Source organism: Gossypium arboreum, chromosome 9, assembly GCF_025698485.1.
Source record: "Gossypium arboreum isolate Shixiya-1 chromosome 9, ASM2569848v2, whole genome shotgun sequence".
NCBI lineage: Eukaryota > Viridiplantae > Streptophyta > Magnoliopsida > Malvales > Malvaceae > Gossypium > Gossypium arboreum.
The window spans coordinates 49,203,109-49,222,791 of NC_069078.1; positions in this window are offsets into that span (position 1 = coordinate 49,203,109).

Consider the following 19,683-nt stretch of genomic DNA (forward strand, 5'->3'; position numbering starts at 1 on the left):
CCAAGCAAGATATCGGCTATTGTTGAATGGAAACTGCCGAGGAATGTGACAGAGGTTCGAAGCTTTCTGGGTTTAGCTAGATACTACAGAAGGTTTGTGAATGGATTCTCTATGATAACCACTCCGATGACAAGGTTGTTACAAAAGGATGTCAAGTTTGAATGGACAGAGAAGTGCCAACAGATTTTCGAGGAACTAAAGGCTTTGTTGACCGAAGCCCCAGTTTTAGTGCAACCGGATTCGGGAAAAGAGTTTTTGGTGTATTGTGATGCATCCTTGAATAGGTTAGGATGTGTGCTCATGCAAGAAGGCAAGGTTATAGCCTATGCCTTGAGACAGCTAAAGCCACACGAGAGAAATTACCCGACCCAGGATTTGGAGTTAGCAGCTATAGTGTTCGCATTAAAGATTTGGAGACACCATTTGTATGGTGAGAGATGTCGGGCATTCGCTGACCATAAAATTCAAAAGTATTTGATGACTCAGAAGGAGTTGAATCTATGACAACGAAGGTGGCTAGAGTTGATAAAGGATTATGAGTTAGTTATCGACTATCATTCAAGAAAGGCGAACATGGTCGCCGATGCTTTGAGTAGGAAATCATTGTTCGCCTTGAGTGCTATGAATGCTCAGTTGTCTGTGACTGATGATGGTTCAGTTCTGGCAGAGTTGAGAGCTAGGCCAATGTTCCTACAAGAGATTTGCGAAGCTTAGAATAACGACAGTGAATTACAAGCAAAGAGAACTCAATGTGAGTCGGGTGTCGAATCAGAGTTTAATATTGGTACTGATGGTTGTATGATGTACCGAGGTCGAATTTGTGTACCCGGGGATGATGAACTCATTCAGAAGATTTTACGAGAGGCACATATTGGTTGTTTGTCTATCCACTCGGGTAGTGTAAAAATGTACAATAATTTGAAGAAAATGTACTAGTGGTTGGGGATGAAAAGAGACATTTCTGAGTTTGTCTCTAAGTGTCTAGTTTGTCAACAAGTGAAGGCCGAACACAAAGTACCATTGGTTTACTTCAGCCTATGATGGTTCTCGAGTGGAAATGGGATCGAGTAACCATAGATTTGTGTCAGGGTTACCTTTGGCACCTCAAAAAAAGGATTCTATTTGGGTCGTTATTGATAGGCTTAGAAAGTTGGCACATTTTATACTTGTGCATACCAACTACTCCCTTGAGAAATTGGTCGAATTGTATGTTTCGAAGATTGTAAGACTTCATGGAGTGCCTTTGTCGATTATTTTAGACAGAGACCTCTCGAGGTTTTAGAAGAAATTGCAAGAGGCTTTTGGAACAAAGTTGAACTTTAGCACAACTTTCCACCCGCAAACCGATGGACAGGCAGAGAGAGTAATTCAAATCTTAGAAGATATGTTGTAGTGTTGTGTTTTCAAGTTCCAAGGTAGCTGGGAAAAATATTTACAACTGATGGAATTCACCTACAAAAATAGTTATCAGTCGAGTTTGAAAATAGCACCCTATGAGGCTTTGTATGGGCATAAGTGCTAAATGCTTTTATATTGGATCGAGCTGAAAGAGAATGAGATTCACAGGGTCGATTTAGTCAGAGAAACTGAAGAAAAGGTTAAAGTGATTTGTGATTGTATAAAGGCCGTATCGGATAGACAGAAATCCTACGCAGATTTGAAACAAAAAGAGATTGAATTTTAAGTTGGCGATAAGGTGTTTTTGAAGGTGTCCCAATGGAGGAAAGTCCTCAGATTCGGTAGAAAGGGCAAGTTGAGTCCTTGTTTCATAGGACCTTATAAGATTACCGAGAGAGTAGGGCCTGCTGCCTCTCTTTTGGTTTTGCCCTCAGAATTGGAAAAGATTCACGACGTGTTTCATGTGTCCATGTTACGTCGATATAGATCGGATCCTTCACATGTGATCGCGCCAACTGAGGTTGAGATTCAATTGGAAATGACTTATGGTGAAAAGCCGGCTAATATTTTGGATTGAGAAGTCAAGCAGTTGAGGAATAAAAGAGTAGTACTCATAAAGGTTTTATTACTTAAACATGGAGTCGAGAAAGCCACGTGGGAACCCGAAGAGACTATAAGAGATCAATACCCAAACTTATTCGCTGGTAAGATTTTTAGGGACGAAAATCCCTAAGGGAGGGAGAATTGTAACAGCATGATTTTGGGCCTAGTCAGAACAGTGGTTTCGGGACCACTGGTTTGAATTCGGAGAAAGTATTTTATTATAAATTTTAAGTTATAACATGTTTATATCAGTGCATGAAAAATTTGGTGAAGTAATTTAGTGATCGCATGCTTAATTGTGAAAAAGGACTAGATCACATAAAATGAAAAAGTCCTATTTTGATAGCTAAGGGTGTCAAATAGCTAAAGAACCTAAATTGGAGGTCTTTAAAAGGCAATTAGACCCTTTAGAATAGCATAGCTGGCCATAGGATACAAAGGGAGTCAAAGGTAAAAAAATTGGTGAAATTAGGTGTTGAAAATTGAATAAAATAAAACAAATAGTAAAAGTTGTCATTTTTTTCATCTCTCTCTTTGTTCTCCCTCGATTTTTCTCTAATAAAATGGCCATGGAAGCTTGAAAATTTTTTTTAACAACTTAAAGCCTTTGCAAGTAAGTGATTTGAGGGTTTTTTCTTGAATATTTTTGTACTTTTGAAGTCCTTGTAGCACGAGCTTTCTAACAAGGGGACTATTTTGTAAAATGGTTGAAAGTCTAGGGTTTTGACATGATAGTAGACACGTTGATTTCTGAAATTTTATGGAAGAATATGAGTTATAGTTGAGAAATAAACAACTTTTGTGAAGTAGCTTTTATGGAAACCCTAACTAAGGACCATTTTGCATAAGTTATAAAATAGGTGATAAATGTGTGAAATAATGAGAATTGTAGGCTGATCCTAGCATGAAAAGTATTTGGCTAGGCTTGGTTAATGAGTAAATGGGATAAAAATCGATTTTCAAGTATAGGGTTAAAATGGTCATTTTGTGAAAGTCTAGGGGCAAAATGGTCATTTTGCCCAATTATGAATTGTTGAGTACCTAGATCGATTAAATGAATAAAATTGAATATTTTTATCATTTTAGATCGAGAATTACATAAATCGAGCCTAGACTGGGGAAAAGCAAAGCTAGCGGACTAAAATCGACTAGTCACCTACATTTTGATTACCGAGGTAAGTTATATGTTAATAATGCAACTATAACTTTATAATGTGTAATTGAGTTGATATGACATAAATTATCTTGATTTTGGACTATGAGAATACATGTTGAGAAATTTACGTAATAAAAACTTTCGTTGAACCTTTGGAATAGACTTGGGTAATTGTACCGTGATAATGGGTGATATGTGTGCTAATGTAAGACATGTCTGGGACATGCATCAACCACAGCATGAGAGCCAGTGTAAGACATGTCTGGGACATGCATGGGACTCGAGATATTTAAGCCAGTGTAAGACATGTCTAGGAAATGCATCTGCATTGAGACGAGAGCTAGTGTAAGACATGTCTGGGACATGCATCAACCTCGTGATATACAAGCTAGTGTAAGACATGTCTGGGACATGGCGTTAGCTTGTGGTGTGTCAGTGTAAGACCTGTTTGCGACATGGCATCGATACCAATAGATGAGAGCCAATGTAAGACCATGTCTGAGACATGGCGTCGGCATCTTAACCCATGTTAGGGCTATTGAGTATCCGGTAGTATTCCAAATGGTTCAATAAAAGGTTTCTGATTTGTATCGAAATGAGAAAAGTTATGATCTTGTGATAAGTGGTATAGGTACCTAATTGAAATGTATAAGATATGGGCTCAATGTATGCAATATGATTTGTATTGGATGGTGATGAGTAAGTTGTACTTATATTTAATTATTGTACTCATGAATAAATTATGGAAGGTTATGAGCATATTGCTTTATGATAAGTAGTTGTTGTTTATTTTCATGCAACTTACTAAGCTTTATGGTTACCCCGTTTCTTTCCATTTTCTTATAGTGCCACCTAATTAGCTCGTGGATCAACGAACGTCGAAGGCATCGACCACACTATCAATTGAAGCATTCGGTATAGTTAGATCTATTTATTTTTATTATGGCATGTATAGGACCATGAATTTATAATTTTGTGTCATTTTTAATTGGTCAAATGTGTTGGCTTACTTTAGCATTTTGATTCATTTTGTATAAGGCCATGGAAATGGCTAAAGTTAAAAGTTGTTATACGAATACAAGAAGTTATTTCATGAATAGGTAATTTGTTGGTTGTTTTAGTAAACATGAAATGTGTAAAGGCCTTAGATGTGGTTTTTGGATTGAGAGATCTCATTATGATAATCTTTAGCATGATGGATGTTGTTATTTTGTGTTTCAGGATGGAAAAGGGCTTGGTAAATAGCCCTATGTTATCCACACGGGTAGACACACGGGCGTGTGTCTAGGCCATGTGTGACACATGACCAGCCCCATGGGCGTGTTGTCCGGCCGTGTGTCCCACGCAGGTAAAAATTTTAAGTCAGTATGATTGGTAGTAAAGACACGGGCAGAGACACGGCCGTGTGTCTCAGTCGTATGAAGGGCACGACCTAGCACACGAGCGTGTGTCTTGGCCGTGTGACCCTTCAAGATTGCTGACGTCAGAAATAGAATGTCAAGATTTTTAGACACGGGTGTGTCATGGTCGTGTGAGGGACACAGTCCTTACACAAGGGCTTGTATCAGGCCATGTGAAAACCCCTGTAGGTTCAAATTTGGAATTAAGTTCACAGGGGTATGAGACACAGGTGTGTTCCTAGATGCTTAGGCCGTGTGTGTCACACAGGCTATTAGCACAGCCATGTCATAAAGACCACACGGGCGTGTTACTGTTCCATACGGGTGTGTGCCCTATTTTCAAAAGGTACTTTTCTAAAGTTGGTTAAGGACCCGAACTGGTCCCGAATGGTTTTGAATGGACATTTGAGGCCTCATAGACCCCTGTTAATGGAGATCAAACAAAGTTCGAAAAAGTTTTAAGTTTGATCAAGTCTTAATGAGTCGAAAATGTTGGAATGCATCTGTTTAAGTGAGGTAAACCCTCGTATCCCGCCCCGGTGTAGGACTTGGGTGTGGAATGTTACAATTATGAGATTGAATGATAATGACTTGAAAGAATATTTCATGATGAGCTCATCTATGTTAGCTTGATGTATATGAGGATTTTATGACTAACATGTTTGATTGAATGTATGTGTTTAGACAATTGTGCCAAATGATTGAAAAATGGTATTGTATGCTTAGAATTAATAAACAGGATTGGTAAGTTTAGTTTCCGTTATAAGAACTTACTAAGCAAGTAATGCTTACTCCATTTTATTTTCCCTGTTTTATAGTGCTCGGAAGCTCGCGAAGGTTGGAAGATCATTGGAGCATCATCACACTATCGACTAGTTTATTTTGGGTATACATAGTAAAATCATTTTGGTATAATGGCATGTATAGGAGAATTTTGCCATTAGTGGCATGTTAATGATGTTTTGTAACCTAGCCATTGGAATGGCTAGTAATGGTTTATTTTGGTGTGATTAAGTAGGTTATTATGATATATTTATGTTTGTTATGTTAAGTACATGTGATCAAATAATGTTAATGCCTAAGTTAATCTAAGATATGTTTATAAACACATAAGCATGTAATGATATGCCTTTTTGAATGATAAAGTTTGTTTAATTTGATAGCTTGGAATGGTTGGTATTGGATGTGTGTTTCAAGTGCAGGTCATGGGTGTGACTTGGGGTGAGAAATAAAGCTAGAAATGGCTTTATTTTGTCCACACGGACAGACACATGGGCGTGTGTCTAGACCGTGTGTGACACACAGCCGGCCACATAGGTGTGTAGTTAGGTCGTGTGTCCCCTACACCTTAATTCTGAGAAACAAAATGCTCAGAATTGAGCACATAGGCAGATACACAGGCGTGTTTCTCAGCTGTGTATGCTATACGGCCTAGAACAAGGGCGTGTGTCTTGGCCATGTGAAACCTGCACCTAATTTCGAATTGAATTAATTAACCACACGGCTTAGCACACGGGCGTGTGGCATGGCCATGTGCACAATTCAGAGAGTTGCACGTGGTCAAACACAACCTGTAGCACGGGCGTGTCCCAGGGTCACCCGGGCATGTCCTTTGGACCAAACGGGCTTGTGAGCCCTGTACCTTGGAAAATTTTTGAAATTTTGAGAAAAATGTTTAGATGTTCCGATTAAGTGCCGACTCAATTCTAATGCTTGTATTGGGCCTCGAGGACCTAATTAAGGGACGTTTTGAATAATCTTGATAAATGAATAGTAATTTAGATAAATTATTTGTAAATGATAAACCGTAATTTATACATGTTTTTATCCCATGCTTAGCACATTTATGGATGGTTTATCCTTAGATTTGGTGAAATCGATGCTCCTAATTCTTTAATTTCTTGTTTTATACTTAGGTGAGCATAGAAGAGTAAAAAGAGTGAGAAGCGGGCCGAAAACGGAGAAATTGGACCCACATGGGAAATCAACACGGCCTGGACTTCCTCACACGGGCGTGTCCCACGGCTGTGTCCCTTTGGAAGGATCGAAGTACGACTTATACGGGTAAACTACATGCCCGTGCCTATTCAACAGCCTTGACCACGGGCTGGAGTTATCGCACACGGGCGTGTCCCTACCGAGCCCAAGTATAACCCTATTCAAAAAAGGCCAATTTTGAGGGCTCTTAGGCATTCTAAAGCCTATTTAAACACCTGAGAAGGCACTTAGGACGAGAGACGTAGAGTAGAAGGCAAGGAATTACTCAAGGGAAGCCGATTGGTCCATCTCAGAAGCCGGATTCATATCAAGACTGAAGATCTCCCTTCAATTTCCATTCTGGGGTTTTGGGTTTTCTTTATGTTTTGTATTCATTATTCTTCTGAGATGTTTTCTTCTATAATTATGAACTAAACCCCCTAAATACCTAAGGGGAATGAAACCTAAGAAAGATCTTGTTATTATTATCTAAATTGTATGATAAATATTGGACTTGTTCTTAATTATGTGTTCTTAATTCTTGTTTTCATATTCCAGGATATTGATTCAAGTTAATGCTCTTATTCAAAGGAGGAATAGACCCTGTCTAAGAGTAAATTTGTCATAATTAAGCGGAGATGATTGCACGCCTAGAGATAGGGTGATAAGATTTTTCTGGATTAGGGTGAAACCTAATAAGGGGATCCATAAATCGAGTTAATGCAACACTAGGTGTTAATTAAAAAGAGATTTCAATTAATCAACCTAAGGTTAGATGTTATTAGTCTCGAGAGAGATAATAATATAACTTAGGGATTTCTACGGATTAAGTCAAATGAATAAATCGTCTGATTCATACACTACAAGAAAATAGACTTTTAGTGGCGTTTTTTTTAGCAAAAGCGTCGCAAAAACTATTAGCGGCTTTTTCCCAAGCACCACAAAAAATGCCGCTATAGGAGACGCCACCAAATTTTGTGGCGTTTATCTGAAAAAACGCCACAAAAGATTAAGACTTTTAGAGGCGTTTGTGAGAAAAGCGTCGCTAAAAGTCATGGCTTTTAGCAGCGTTTTTTGGGGAAGCACTACTAAAAGCCATGGCTTTTAGCGGCGCTTTTTTCACAAACGCCGCTAATTTTGGAAGATTTAAAATGTACATTTTTCACCAATATTCAACCCTTCCTGCATTAAATTCAACCAAAAACAACAAATATAACATGAAATCCAACCAAAAAACAGCAAATATAGCACAAAAAATATAATAAAAAATATTAAATCTAAATGATACTTCAAATTCAACGAAAGATCTATGATATAATTAATAAATTAAGTAATATTCTTACAAAATGTTAAATATGACAATGTTAAAAACATTCTTACAAGGAGAAAACTAATGTCTAAGATGGCGGCTTTTGCGACTGCTGAAACATCTGCATCATTTGCTGAAGCTGTAGCTAAAGCTCATCGTACTTTTTGCTGCTTACGCCTCCCTTCTTCTTGCCGCGCCTCCCTCTCTCTGCCTCCGCTCTAAGTTGTTGCTGGAGTTCTTCATATTTTCTTTGAACCTCGACAATTTGCTCAACCATGGTCACTTGCATCTGAGATATCTGGTCTCTTAACTTTTGAACTTCAGCTTGAGCTTGACTCCCGGAAGGCATGTATTGCTGGGAGCCGGATCCAAAATATTGGGTCGGGGGAACACCAGATCCTTGAAATTGAACCCGACCGTACCTTTCAGGACCCAAAACTTCATTGATAATTCTATTATCAATGTTCTCGAGATTAATAGAACTATCAGTCGAAGCCATCACTTCATACTCCGCCTTTTTCTCCTTTAGTTTCTCCTAAAAAATCAATTAAAGAGTTAGAAACGAAATATATAATAAAAAGGAATGGAACATAAACTTAACATTATTTAAAACTAGTAATGATGAATTAAACCATAATTAATTAAACATTAAAAATATTTATGATAAATTAAATTTTATTAAGTAAATATACCATAATTTCTCTAGCTTCGGATGTCATAGGAGATCCATCTTTCTTCTTATGCGTAATCTCAAAAAGCTGAAGGCGTCCAACTTTTGACGTAAGAGATTTCCTACAATAAAGTAGTAAAATATTATTTAATAGTAGAAAGTTATTAATATTTGAAAGAATTAATAAATTCATAATACCTCGGCCTCAGCTACAGAAGCAAAACTTCTCGACCCTGCCGTGTGCGTGAATTTTTGTTTTTGTCTGCTACTTGTTCCAACTCGCTCACGGTCCTACATAATAAAATTATTATTATGTATCTAGTAAACACTATATATAAGAGTTTGAAAATACGTAATACCTTTCCTTTCTTTGAATTCCAAAATCTAACCGCATCTTTCCATTGGTACCTCAGCATTCCTGGCGGGACATCTCTCAATTTTTCCTCGAGGCTTATGTCTTTCTTAAAATATAGTTTTTTTCAAACTGCTTTTATGGTCTCTCCATTTTTTTCCCAATGCCTTCTTGATATAATCATCAGAGACCTCTAAAGCAAATCTCTCCCAAAAAAACACAAGTTTAGAATGTAAATATAAATGAAACTTAAACCAAAGTATTATAAATTACATTCACGTTTTGTTACCTTAATATTATCCAGAGCTTGATTTTTGTTGCTATCAGGCATGTGATGCCATGATTCGTAGTTGATGGGAAACATATTGGCATTTCGTGATATAATGCCCAAATAGCCTGCTAAACGTCGAGCTTCAGATCCAACAGGCTGACCATAACTATTTTTACTTACTTTGACACGCTCGTCAGGATTTAAGTCGTATAAATCTTTAAGTAGCATACGTCCTCGACCTCTGCGCGTCCCACCACTTTCAGCTGAAAAACAATATATTATTATTATATTAAATTGAAAAATAAATCAATAATAAAAGTCAACACATGTAAAATGAACTTAACATTACTTTGAAATTCTGCAGGCTCGTCAATTGTCTCTGGCACATTCGAAGATCCAACAACTGTCTACTGTTCACTATTTTCTTCTTCTAAATTTGGAGTATTCTGGACAATACTTAAATCTCGTAATCTTATTCTACGCATTTTTCCTGCAATACACATAAAATAGTTAAAATTTTAGTAACAAATTACAACAATAAAAGTACATATAAAATAGTTAAATAATATAACATTACCAAGATTAAAATTATAATATTACATATAATAAAAAAATCGTAAAATCTTACTACATCATTATTCGTAAATATCTTCATCCACATCATGTTGAACCCACTGATGTTGTGTACTAGTACTAGGGATATTTTCATCTAAGTTTTGTTCTGGAAAAGTTAATGTTTCTGATCTTTCGACGATGTCATCTCTACTTCCATTACCCATGTCGAACAAGTCTCTAGGGGTGTTCCGGAGTACAACATACCAACCCTCATCAGTTAGATCTTTCAAATAAAAAACTTGTTTGACTTGAAAAGAAAATACATATGGCTCGTCCATCAATTGTTGTCTAGTGTGAATCAAGTGAGAGAAATTAGCCATTGTAAAACCAAATTGCTCTTTTTTAATTCCGCGAGCAGTATTAACATCAGCCCAATCACACCGAAATAAGACAACTTTCCATCTGCCATAATAATCCAATTCAATAATATCGGTAAGAAGTCCGTAATACTCCACATTACCCTCAACCAGATTACTATCCCTAGCACTAGCATAACTTGTAATTGAAGAATTAACAACAATTCCACAATTTTGAGTTCTCCTCATTCTCTCGCGATATTTTGTATGAAATTTGTATCCATTGATGAGGAAGGCACTATATTTTTTTATTATTCAGTTCGAACCTTGGGAAAGCCATTTAATTTCGTCATTGACGTCCCTCCCACTTTAAACCTATTGAATCGAAAGTAAATTAAGTAATTATAAATGTATTACATAAAAACATTCTTATTCGATTAACTAAATTTTGCGATTATATGTAACTTATTAACTTTAGTTACATACCGTTTGGCTTAACCATTCATGAAAAGATTCTGTGAATAACTTATTAATCTCTCGATGTTGTAATCTTCGAGAGCGTGCACGAGATCTCAAAATTTGTTTGTACTCACTATGTTAAAAAACAAGTTTAATTGGTTAGAAGATAAACAAATCAAAACGACGAATATGTGAGGAAATTTTAGAACTTACTTGCGTAACGGTTCAACTGAATCTTGGTGAAAAAGTACATATCGATGTGCTTGTATCCACGATATATCATCTAATTCTACAATTTCAACTTTGTCGATTGGTTCTCCATAACTTTGGAATAAATAAGTTTCGGCCAAGTTATGATCATTGAGCCCAGCATTTCTATTTGGTCTATTCAATCATGTTTCAGCATCTTCTAAATATCTAGAACAGAAGGTCATGCACTCCTCTGCCAAGTAGCCTTCAGCAATTGATCCTTCTGGATAACGCTTATTGCGACAATAAGACTTCAATTTGCTTAGGAACCTAAACATGATATACAATATTTATTAAAAGTTGTAACTAAATGTATAGAGGCGAATGAATAAATACTTGACAAATAAATTAGCACTTTTCTATAGGATACATCCATCGATAAAAAACCAGTCCACCAAGTATTGCTTCGTGAGGGAGATGGATTACCAAGTGCACCATAATAGTGAAGAAGGAAGGTGGAAAGATCTTCTCCAAATTGCATAAAGTCAAAGTGGCTCGATCCTGTACTTTCTCAAGTTCTTCAACATCCAAAACTTTGCCACAAATAGCTTTCATTATATTGGATAGTTCAATTATACAGGACGTCACATTTTTTTCATGCAGCACCGTAAAGAAACTGGGAGTAAATCTTGCATCAAGATGTGGTAATCATGTGATTTTAATGAATATAATCTTCAATCTTTAAGACTCACACATCGAGATATATTTGACGGATACGCATCTGGGACCTTTATATCCTTCAACACCATGCATAACACCTCTCTCTTCCTTTGACATTGAAAAAATAGAAGGTGGCAACCGATATTTCCCATTCGGAAGTACTTGAGGATGAAGATCACGCCGAATTCTCATGTCAACTAAATCAAGTCGACTCTGAAGATTGTCTTTTGATTTTCCATCGACATTCAAAATAGTCCCAATTATGTTCTTACAGACATTCTTCTCAATATGCATGACATCAAGATTGTGGCGTAAAATGTTGTGCTCCTAATAAGGCAACTAAAAAAAATACTCCTTTTTTTTCCACAAGTCTACCTCATTAGGATCATCCTCTTCGTCAGATTCATCATCAGATTCATCCCTCGATCTTCTCTTTGTTTGCGTGTTAGGTGGTTGATTCATCTTCCCGTAACTAAAGTTTATACCTTTTAACATAAACAAGATTTCAGATCCAACGGTCTGCTCAGGAGCTCCTCTATACTCTTCAGTACCGTCAAATAGAGTTCTCTGAAATCTAAATTTATGATTTCCATCTAACCACCGACGATGGACCATGTAAGAGAACTTCTTCCCATTATACAACCACTTCGAACAAGTTTGTGCAACACAACAAGGACAGACATAACGTCCTTTAGTACTTCAACCCGATAAATTAGCATAAGCCGGGAAATCATTAATTGTCCACAATAAAGCTGCACGTAAATTAAAGTTCTCATTTTTTAATACATCATAGGTCTCAACACCCGACCATAATTGTTTTAACTCTTCAATAAGTGGCTGCAAATAGATGCCAATATCATTTCCAGGACCTTTCTCTCCAGGGATAATCATTGATAAAATAAATGAAGATTGCTTCATGCAAATCCATGGAGGAAAATTGTAAGGAACAAGCACTACAGGCCAAGTACTGTACGAAGTACTCATGATTTTAAAAGGATTAAAGCCGTCAGCTGCTAGCCCAAGCCTCACATTCCGAGGATCACTTGCAAAGCTTAGAAATTTACTGTCAAATGATTTCCAAGCTAAAGAATCAGCTGGATGCCTTAATAATCCATCATCGGTTCGTTGATCATTATGCCACCTTATAGAATCGGCCATCTTTGATGACATGAAAAGCCTTTGAAGTCTTGGTATTAGGGGAAAATATCGCAAGACCTTGACTGGCTTCTTTCTTAACTGTGCCCCACCTTCATCCGCATTCACATCTTCTGTATTTCCAATTATCCAACGAGACTTACCGCAAACATGACAAGACTGTTGGTTCTTCTGATCACCCCACTACAACATGCAGTCATTTGGGCAACTATGAATTTTATCATACCCAAGGCCCAAATCTTTTATTAGTCTCTTCATATCTTGACAAGACTGGGGAATTTTTGCAAACGAAAACATCTCTCTCAAAAACTCTAGCAGCATTGTAAAAGAGTTTCCGGTCCACCCTCCGAAACATTTTAAGTGAAATAAACGAATACAGAAGGACAATTTCAAATATTTTGAACCCTCGTAAAGTTCTTCGTTCATTTCATGAAGTAAATTTTAGAACTTTGCCGCTTCTTCATTTGGCTCATCATCACGTGCACTTGTTCCCGTTTCCCAAAAAACATTTCCACCAATATTACAATCATCGGATGCAAAAAATTCAGTTGGAAACGATTGCTCACCATGACTGTGCATATTAAATGCATCCCGTAACATACCTTCCATGTTATCTTGTCTAGCATATTGATGGTAAGCAGTATCAGGATAAGTCGGATTAATCGTTGAAGAAGTTCCACTAGATGTACACTCTCTATGGAAAATCCATTTTTTATACCCCCGAATAAAGCCATCAACAATGAGATGCTCATAGACAACTTCACAAAAATGCCAATTGATGTTGCCACACCTCTTACACGGGCATAGAATCATATTCTCTTGGCTTGCGTTTTGAAATGCAAAATTTAGAAAAGTTTGAACTCCATTTCGATATTCGTTGCTTACCACTGACAAATTCAACAAACTCCTATCCATTTTGTTGTTCTTGAAGTCTAAAGTTGACAATAAGTTACACGAGTAAGTTGTTTATTTATAAGTACAATTAAGTTATGTAAGTTATGATATGATATATATTTATGTATTATAAGTTATGTAAATTATGTAAGTTATGTATTATGTACGACATAAAGTAATATATATACAATTATTTAAATGTATTATTGTGATTTGACTTTTAGGATATAGTTCCATGTTATAGTTGTTTTAATATTTAAATTTTAGGATATAGTTCCATGTGTGTTAATTTTATGTAAATTATGTAAGTTATGAAATTTGATCTTTAAATTATGTAAGTCATGTATTATGTAAGATATGTATTATGTAAGTTATGTAAATTATGTAAGTTATGAAATTGAACTTTAAATTATGTAAGTTATGTATTATGTAAATTAAGTAAATTATGTGAGTTGTCAAAATAAAATTGAAAATAAAATTTAATTTAATTAGGTAATTTGAAAATAAAATTAAAGAAAACAAAATATTTTTAGTGGTTAAATTAAAGTGAAATAAAATAGAATATTTAAAATAAAACTTTAAATACAATTTAATTTAATTAGGTAATGTTAAAATAAAATAAAATATTGAAATTATTTTTCGTGATTCAAAAAATGAAATATTTAAAATAAAACTTTAAATACAATTTAATTTAATTAGGTAATGTTAAAATAAAATAAAATAAAATTTGAAATTATTTTTCGTGATTCAAATTAAATGAAATATTTAAAATAAAACTTTAAATACAATTTAATTTAATTAGGTAATGTTAAAATAAAATAAAACATTGAAATTATTTTTCGTGATTCAAATTAAATGAAATATTTAAAATAAAACTTTAAATACGATTTAATTTAATTAGGTAATGTTAAAATAAAATAAAATATTTAAAATAAAATATTTAAAATTATTTTTGTGATTCAAAAAAATAAAATATTTAAAATGAAACTTTAAATATAATTTAATTTAATTAGGTAATTTGAAAATAAAATAAAAGATAACAAAATATTTATACAACTTCACTTTTCATCTCTCTGTTGTATGAAGCTCATCAATTTGGAGCAGAAAATGATGGCTACCATAAGTTTAATTTTTGGGTTGTTCCTAGAGTCCATGATTTTGTACAATTACCGTCGTTACTACTAAAAATGTCTATGATATAGGCAAGTTTGTCATACTTCCAACTTTTCTAATGCAATCATCAGCGAGTATTCCATTGAATCAACTGAGTTTTATTTTTTGATAAGTAATTTTTTGAATGAAAAAATTTGAGTTAAGTAATATTTTAGTAAAATTAAATTTGAGTTGTATCAAATAAAATTGAGTGAAATTATTTGAGTTCAATTAAAAAGGAAAACATATCAAATTAAAATCTTATTATAGTGTAACTAATTTATAAATATTTTCAAAAAAATTTAAAAATAATTTGGAAACAAAATAGTTCTGCTCCAAACACAACCAGTAATTAAATCCATACAAAATCGCAGCCCCAAAATATTAATTTTTCCAAAATAATCATAATAAAACTATTATTGATTAGAATTTTCAAGTAAAACGTACCTTAATAATTTCAACAACTTGGTCTACTCCACTCTCACCAGCAAACAGAGGCTGGAGTAAAAAAAGTAGAATTTGTTAAGTAAGTTAAACTGAAAATGCATAGAAATAAGGAAAAAAATTTAGCAATGAAACATGTACCTAGAACAGATGTCAATGGTTGTGGTGTATTTAGTTGCACCAAATATTAATTCAGGTGCTCGATAGTACCTAGAACAAATGTAAGATTATAAGGGTAGCACCAAATATATTTCAGTTTAAGCAAATATAAAAACTTTATCAATATCAGTACCAAATATTAATTCGAAGATTAAATGGCAGCTTCAGTTGAACCAATAGTTGCAGGAGGAGCAGGAAGCAATAACTGATGCTAAATCTGGTCCAAACAGAAAGTGTTTTTTTTTTAGTGAAGCAGGAATCAAAAGAAAAATATGATATGCCTTTGTATATATGCCATAGATATTTTGGGTTAACCTCATCTGAATTCCTAAAAGACATCAAAACCAGATAATGGATTCTAATTTTCCCAAATAAGCTAATTTAATTATAGAGAGAAATGAATCAAGCTGAAAAATGAATGTTATCTGCCATAATACGGCTACTTGCTATATTATGCCATGATACAAGCAAATAACATAATTATAACATGAAAACAAAAATATTGCATATTGTATATAATACAAATTATTTATGTATCAAATTTTATAAGAATATAAAATAATTTAAACATGACCACATCATGAGAAAAACGAATGAACACAGATGGGTACACAAGTTGTCAGGTCTACTTCCATCAAAATCAGATAGTAAAATTCATAAGTAGTTAAAAATTGTAAGAATCAATAATAGCTAACTTTAGCTTGTGAAGTAACAAAATGACATAAGCTGACACAGATGGGAAAACATTAGCAAGCTTGCAAGCAGTCAACAAAGCATCTTGAACTCTAGCAATCTGGTAAGTGTTTGAAGTTAAATACATTAGCTTAAGCCATCAATATTTTTGAGGTATTGAGAAGGAAATAAAAGGAAAGCTTTCAATGGTGCAAACACTAACAATGAAAATGAAAGAGGCCATATAACAATGATTTTAGGAAGACTTAAAAAAGACTTTCTTTTATAACTTTTCAAAGTAATTTTTTTTTTTAAATTTCAATCTTGTGGGAAAGCAAAAACTATTTATATGGTAATCCATAATATATGCATATACTTGAGAGAGTGCTTTTAGTTGGAGTGGAAAACCAATAATAACAAGTAATGAGATTTCTATCAATCAAATCATCCCCTTTGAAGGCATTGTAATAACAGAATCTGCAGTATATCATCACTAGGAATGATAAAAAAAATGAAAAATCAAACCTCAAAAGACATACCCTTAATCATATGCTTGTGGAAGTTTAAAATAGCTTATTCCAAACATAGCAACAACTAGCTGTTATCGACTTAAAAGGATATGCCAAAAAGCTGCAATTAGATACTAATATTTTACCCTTGAATGCATCAGAACAAGAAAGAACCTGTACTTTCTATATATATGTATATATATATAAAGACAGAGACTATTTTGTTTGTGTGTATGGTAAAGTAAGAAAGCTAACAAGTTTACATCATGCAATTGCAGTTGCATACAAGATGATAATGATGATGATGAGGGGAGCTAAAAGAAATAGAGAGAAAGAGAGAGGGTTAGGTTAGCTTATGGCGTTTCTATTAGACACAAGTAAAGGGAAAATGGTGGAATTACATCTTTTATAGCCAAGAAATGATGCATAGCATAGTATTGGATTTCACTAGGACATACCGAGCAGTTTTTTCTCCACTTCTACGTAGGCTGTTAAGATTATCACGGGTATTCCTTTGTTACATGCATCATCAATAAAACTGCATAAACACAACAGTTAAACCAGATTTGAAGGACTGGTGCTGAGGACAAGTATGTTTCAAAATGAATAAAACACAAAGGTGTGTTGTTCGGACTCTTCAAGGATCCTCCAAATATAGTTAAAAATTTCCAATATATCGCATACGACACATACAAGTATCTAACATTTACACCTAAGTACGAGTAATGTAGATTCAGGTTACCTTCTCTCGTAGTACACTTTTCACAAATGGCTCCTTCTCACTTGTAGGCAATGAAGTAGGCCAACCAACCTGCCAAAGTATACCAGACTTTAAGCCACAAGGTTGATATAATATCATGCAGACAATAACATTGCCCAATATGAATGGAAAACACCAAGTTTATCATCCCGAACTTACACTAATTTTGGCACTGTGATCTGTTTCACTAGCTTGTTTAAGTTTAGCCGAAGTGTCCTTCACTAATTGCCCAATATGTAGCCTTGTTTTATGCCTGCCAAGTTAAATTAAGTCACCAAATAAGTCACCAAATATGCAAATCATAAAGAAAAAGAAAAAAAAGGTAAGAAATTAAGTCACCAAATAAGGTAGATCACCTAAAACAATACTTAAAATATATCAAAATCTATAAACCCTTGTATATATGTTTGCGATATCTTAAAGAAATAATAGACTAATATTATATATGCATATATCTTGGCAGCATGCATTTATCCAATTATCGATTGAATCACCTTCAAAGCCATACCATTACAAAACACATACACTGAATGTGTTCCAAAACAATATATATATAGTTTAATCAAATAAAAAAACCGTAAAAAAACAAATATATTCAATTTCTTTATTTAAAATATCTTAATTTTAATAGAACAAAAACTCATGTGTTTAATCAATAACCCATATAAACAAAAAATTGCTTGCTATAGTATGAAAAAAAAATTAAGAGTGGAAATCAATATATGAATTCGATTGTAAATTGCTTCAAACATTATCTAACACTCCTTACCTAGCCTGGTTTCCGGACCCAAGTAAAAAGATAGATTTGAAATTTCTCCAAAACCCATAGGTTAAACAAAGAAGAAATAAATTGTTCTCAAATAAAAGAACAACTTACCTGAAATTTTACACTCCGATGAAGCAAATGAGTAACCTCCAAAATAGAAAAGCGATTCAAGTCAGATGTATGTTACCTCGACAATGAGTCTTAACCGTGTCTGCTGATTCTTTTGGGGGAAATTTAGGGATTAGAAGAAATTAAAGAATTGGGGAAATCTATTTTGGGTTGGGGGGAATGGGTGTCGGGCATGAGAAAGAAGAAAACATTTTGGAAAGGAAAACGACGCCGTTCAAGTTAAACAATTATGTTTTTTGTGCGCTTTTTAAAAATGCCCAATTAAAACCCTAAATATTTTATTAAAATGCCGTTTTTGAAAAACGCCGCTAATCCCTTAAATCTCCAATTAAATTTTACTTGAATTTTTTCATCTTTATAAATACTTAACGTAAATTTATTTAAACCTAATGATATTGTTTTAATTTTTTTATAAATATATACATGTTATTTTCATTTGATATTTATTAATTTTTAAATATAAACAAGTTAAATATTTTTAATTATTATTTTTTCTATTAGTTGTTGAATTATATGTAAGTTGTGGATTTAGTCCTTTTACTTTCATTTTGTTATTTTTAGTCATTGTAATTTTCAAAATTTAAAATTGTAGTATTAATTAAATGGTAGCTATTAAATTCATTAAGTTTTGCTATTTCTAAAATCTAATGTAGCAAACATATTACTCACAAAAAGCCAGTTACGGATTTAATGGTTGTCATTTGTGTCAAAATTAAAATTTTAAAATTCTAAAAGTATATATAGGGACCAATAATAATCTAATTGGATAACATGAACTCAACCTACAACTTTACGCACAATACCAAGACTAATAGCATAATTTAACCAAACATATATAATTGCTATCATTTGAGTGACCATGACTAAAATTTTAAATTTTGAAAAGTACAAACGATAAAATTGATCGATTTGAAAAATACAGGGACTAAAACTAATCAAATTAAAATATAAGGACTAAATAGACATTTTACATATAGTACATGGGATAATAGCATAATTTGCCTTTTTTAAAAAAAATTAATACAACTATGATTCAAACCCATATTACTCTTGAAATATATGAAAACGACGATGCTTCCTTTAAACTACTATATTTTTTGCAGCGTTTTATGCTAATCCCCTAAATATCCATATAAAACGACGCCGTTTACGTTATACATTTTTGCTTTTTGTGGCATTTTTCAAAAAAACGCCGCTAGTCCCCTAAATATCCAATTAAAACGATGCCGTTTTCGTTAAACTGCTATGTTTTTTGCGGCGTTTTTTAAATAAACGCCACTAATCTCTTAGTTTTTATATTTCATTTTTATTTGTTATATTCTATGACAACTTTGAAATTTTAAGTTTAAATTTCACTTAAATAAATTAAGTGTAGAGGAATTAATTTGAATTGAATTATTTTTAATATATCAAAATATTTTTAGATTAAATCTTAAACCATTTCATTTATATAAAGTTGATCTATTATCTCTTAAATAATTTAAACTGTAATTATAATTTTAATATAATATTTAAATTAATATTATCTCTTTTACAATTATATAAGAAATCGTTTAATATATAAATTAAAAAACACTAATTAATCATAACCCTAAACCTTTAACCCCTATCCCATAAACACTAAACTC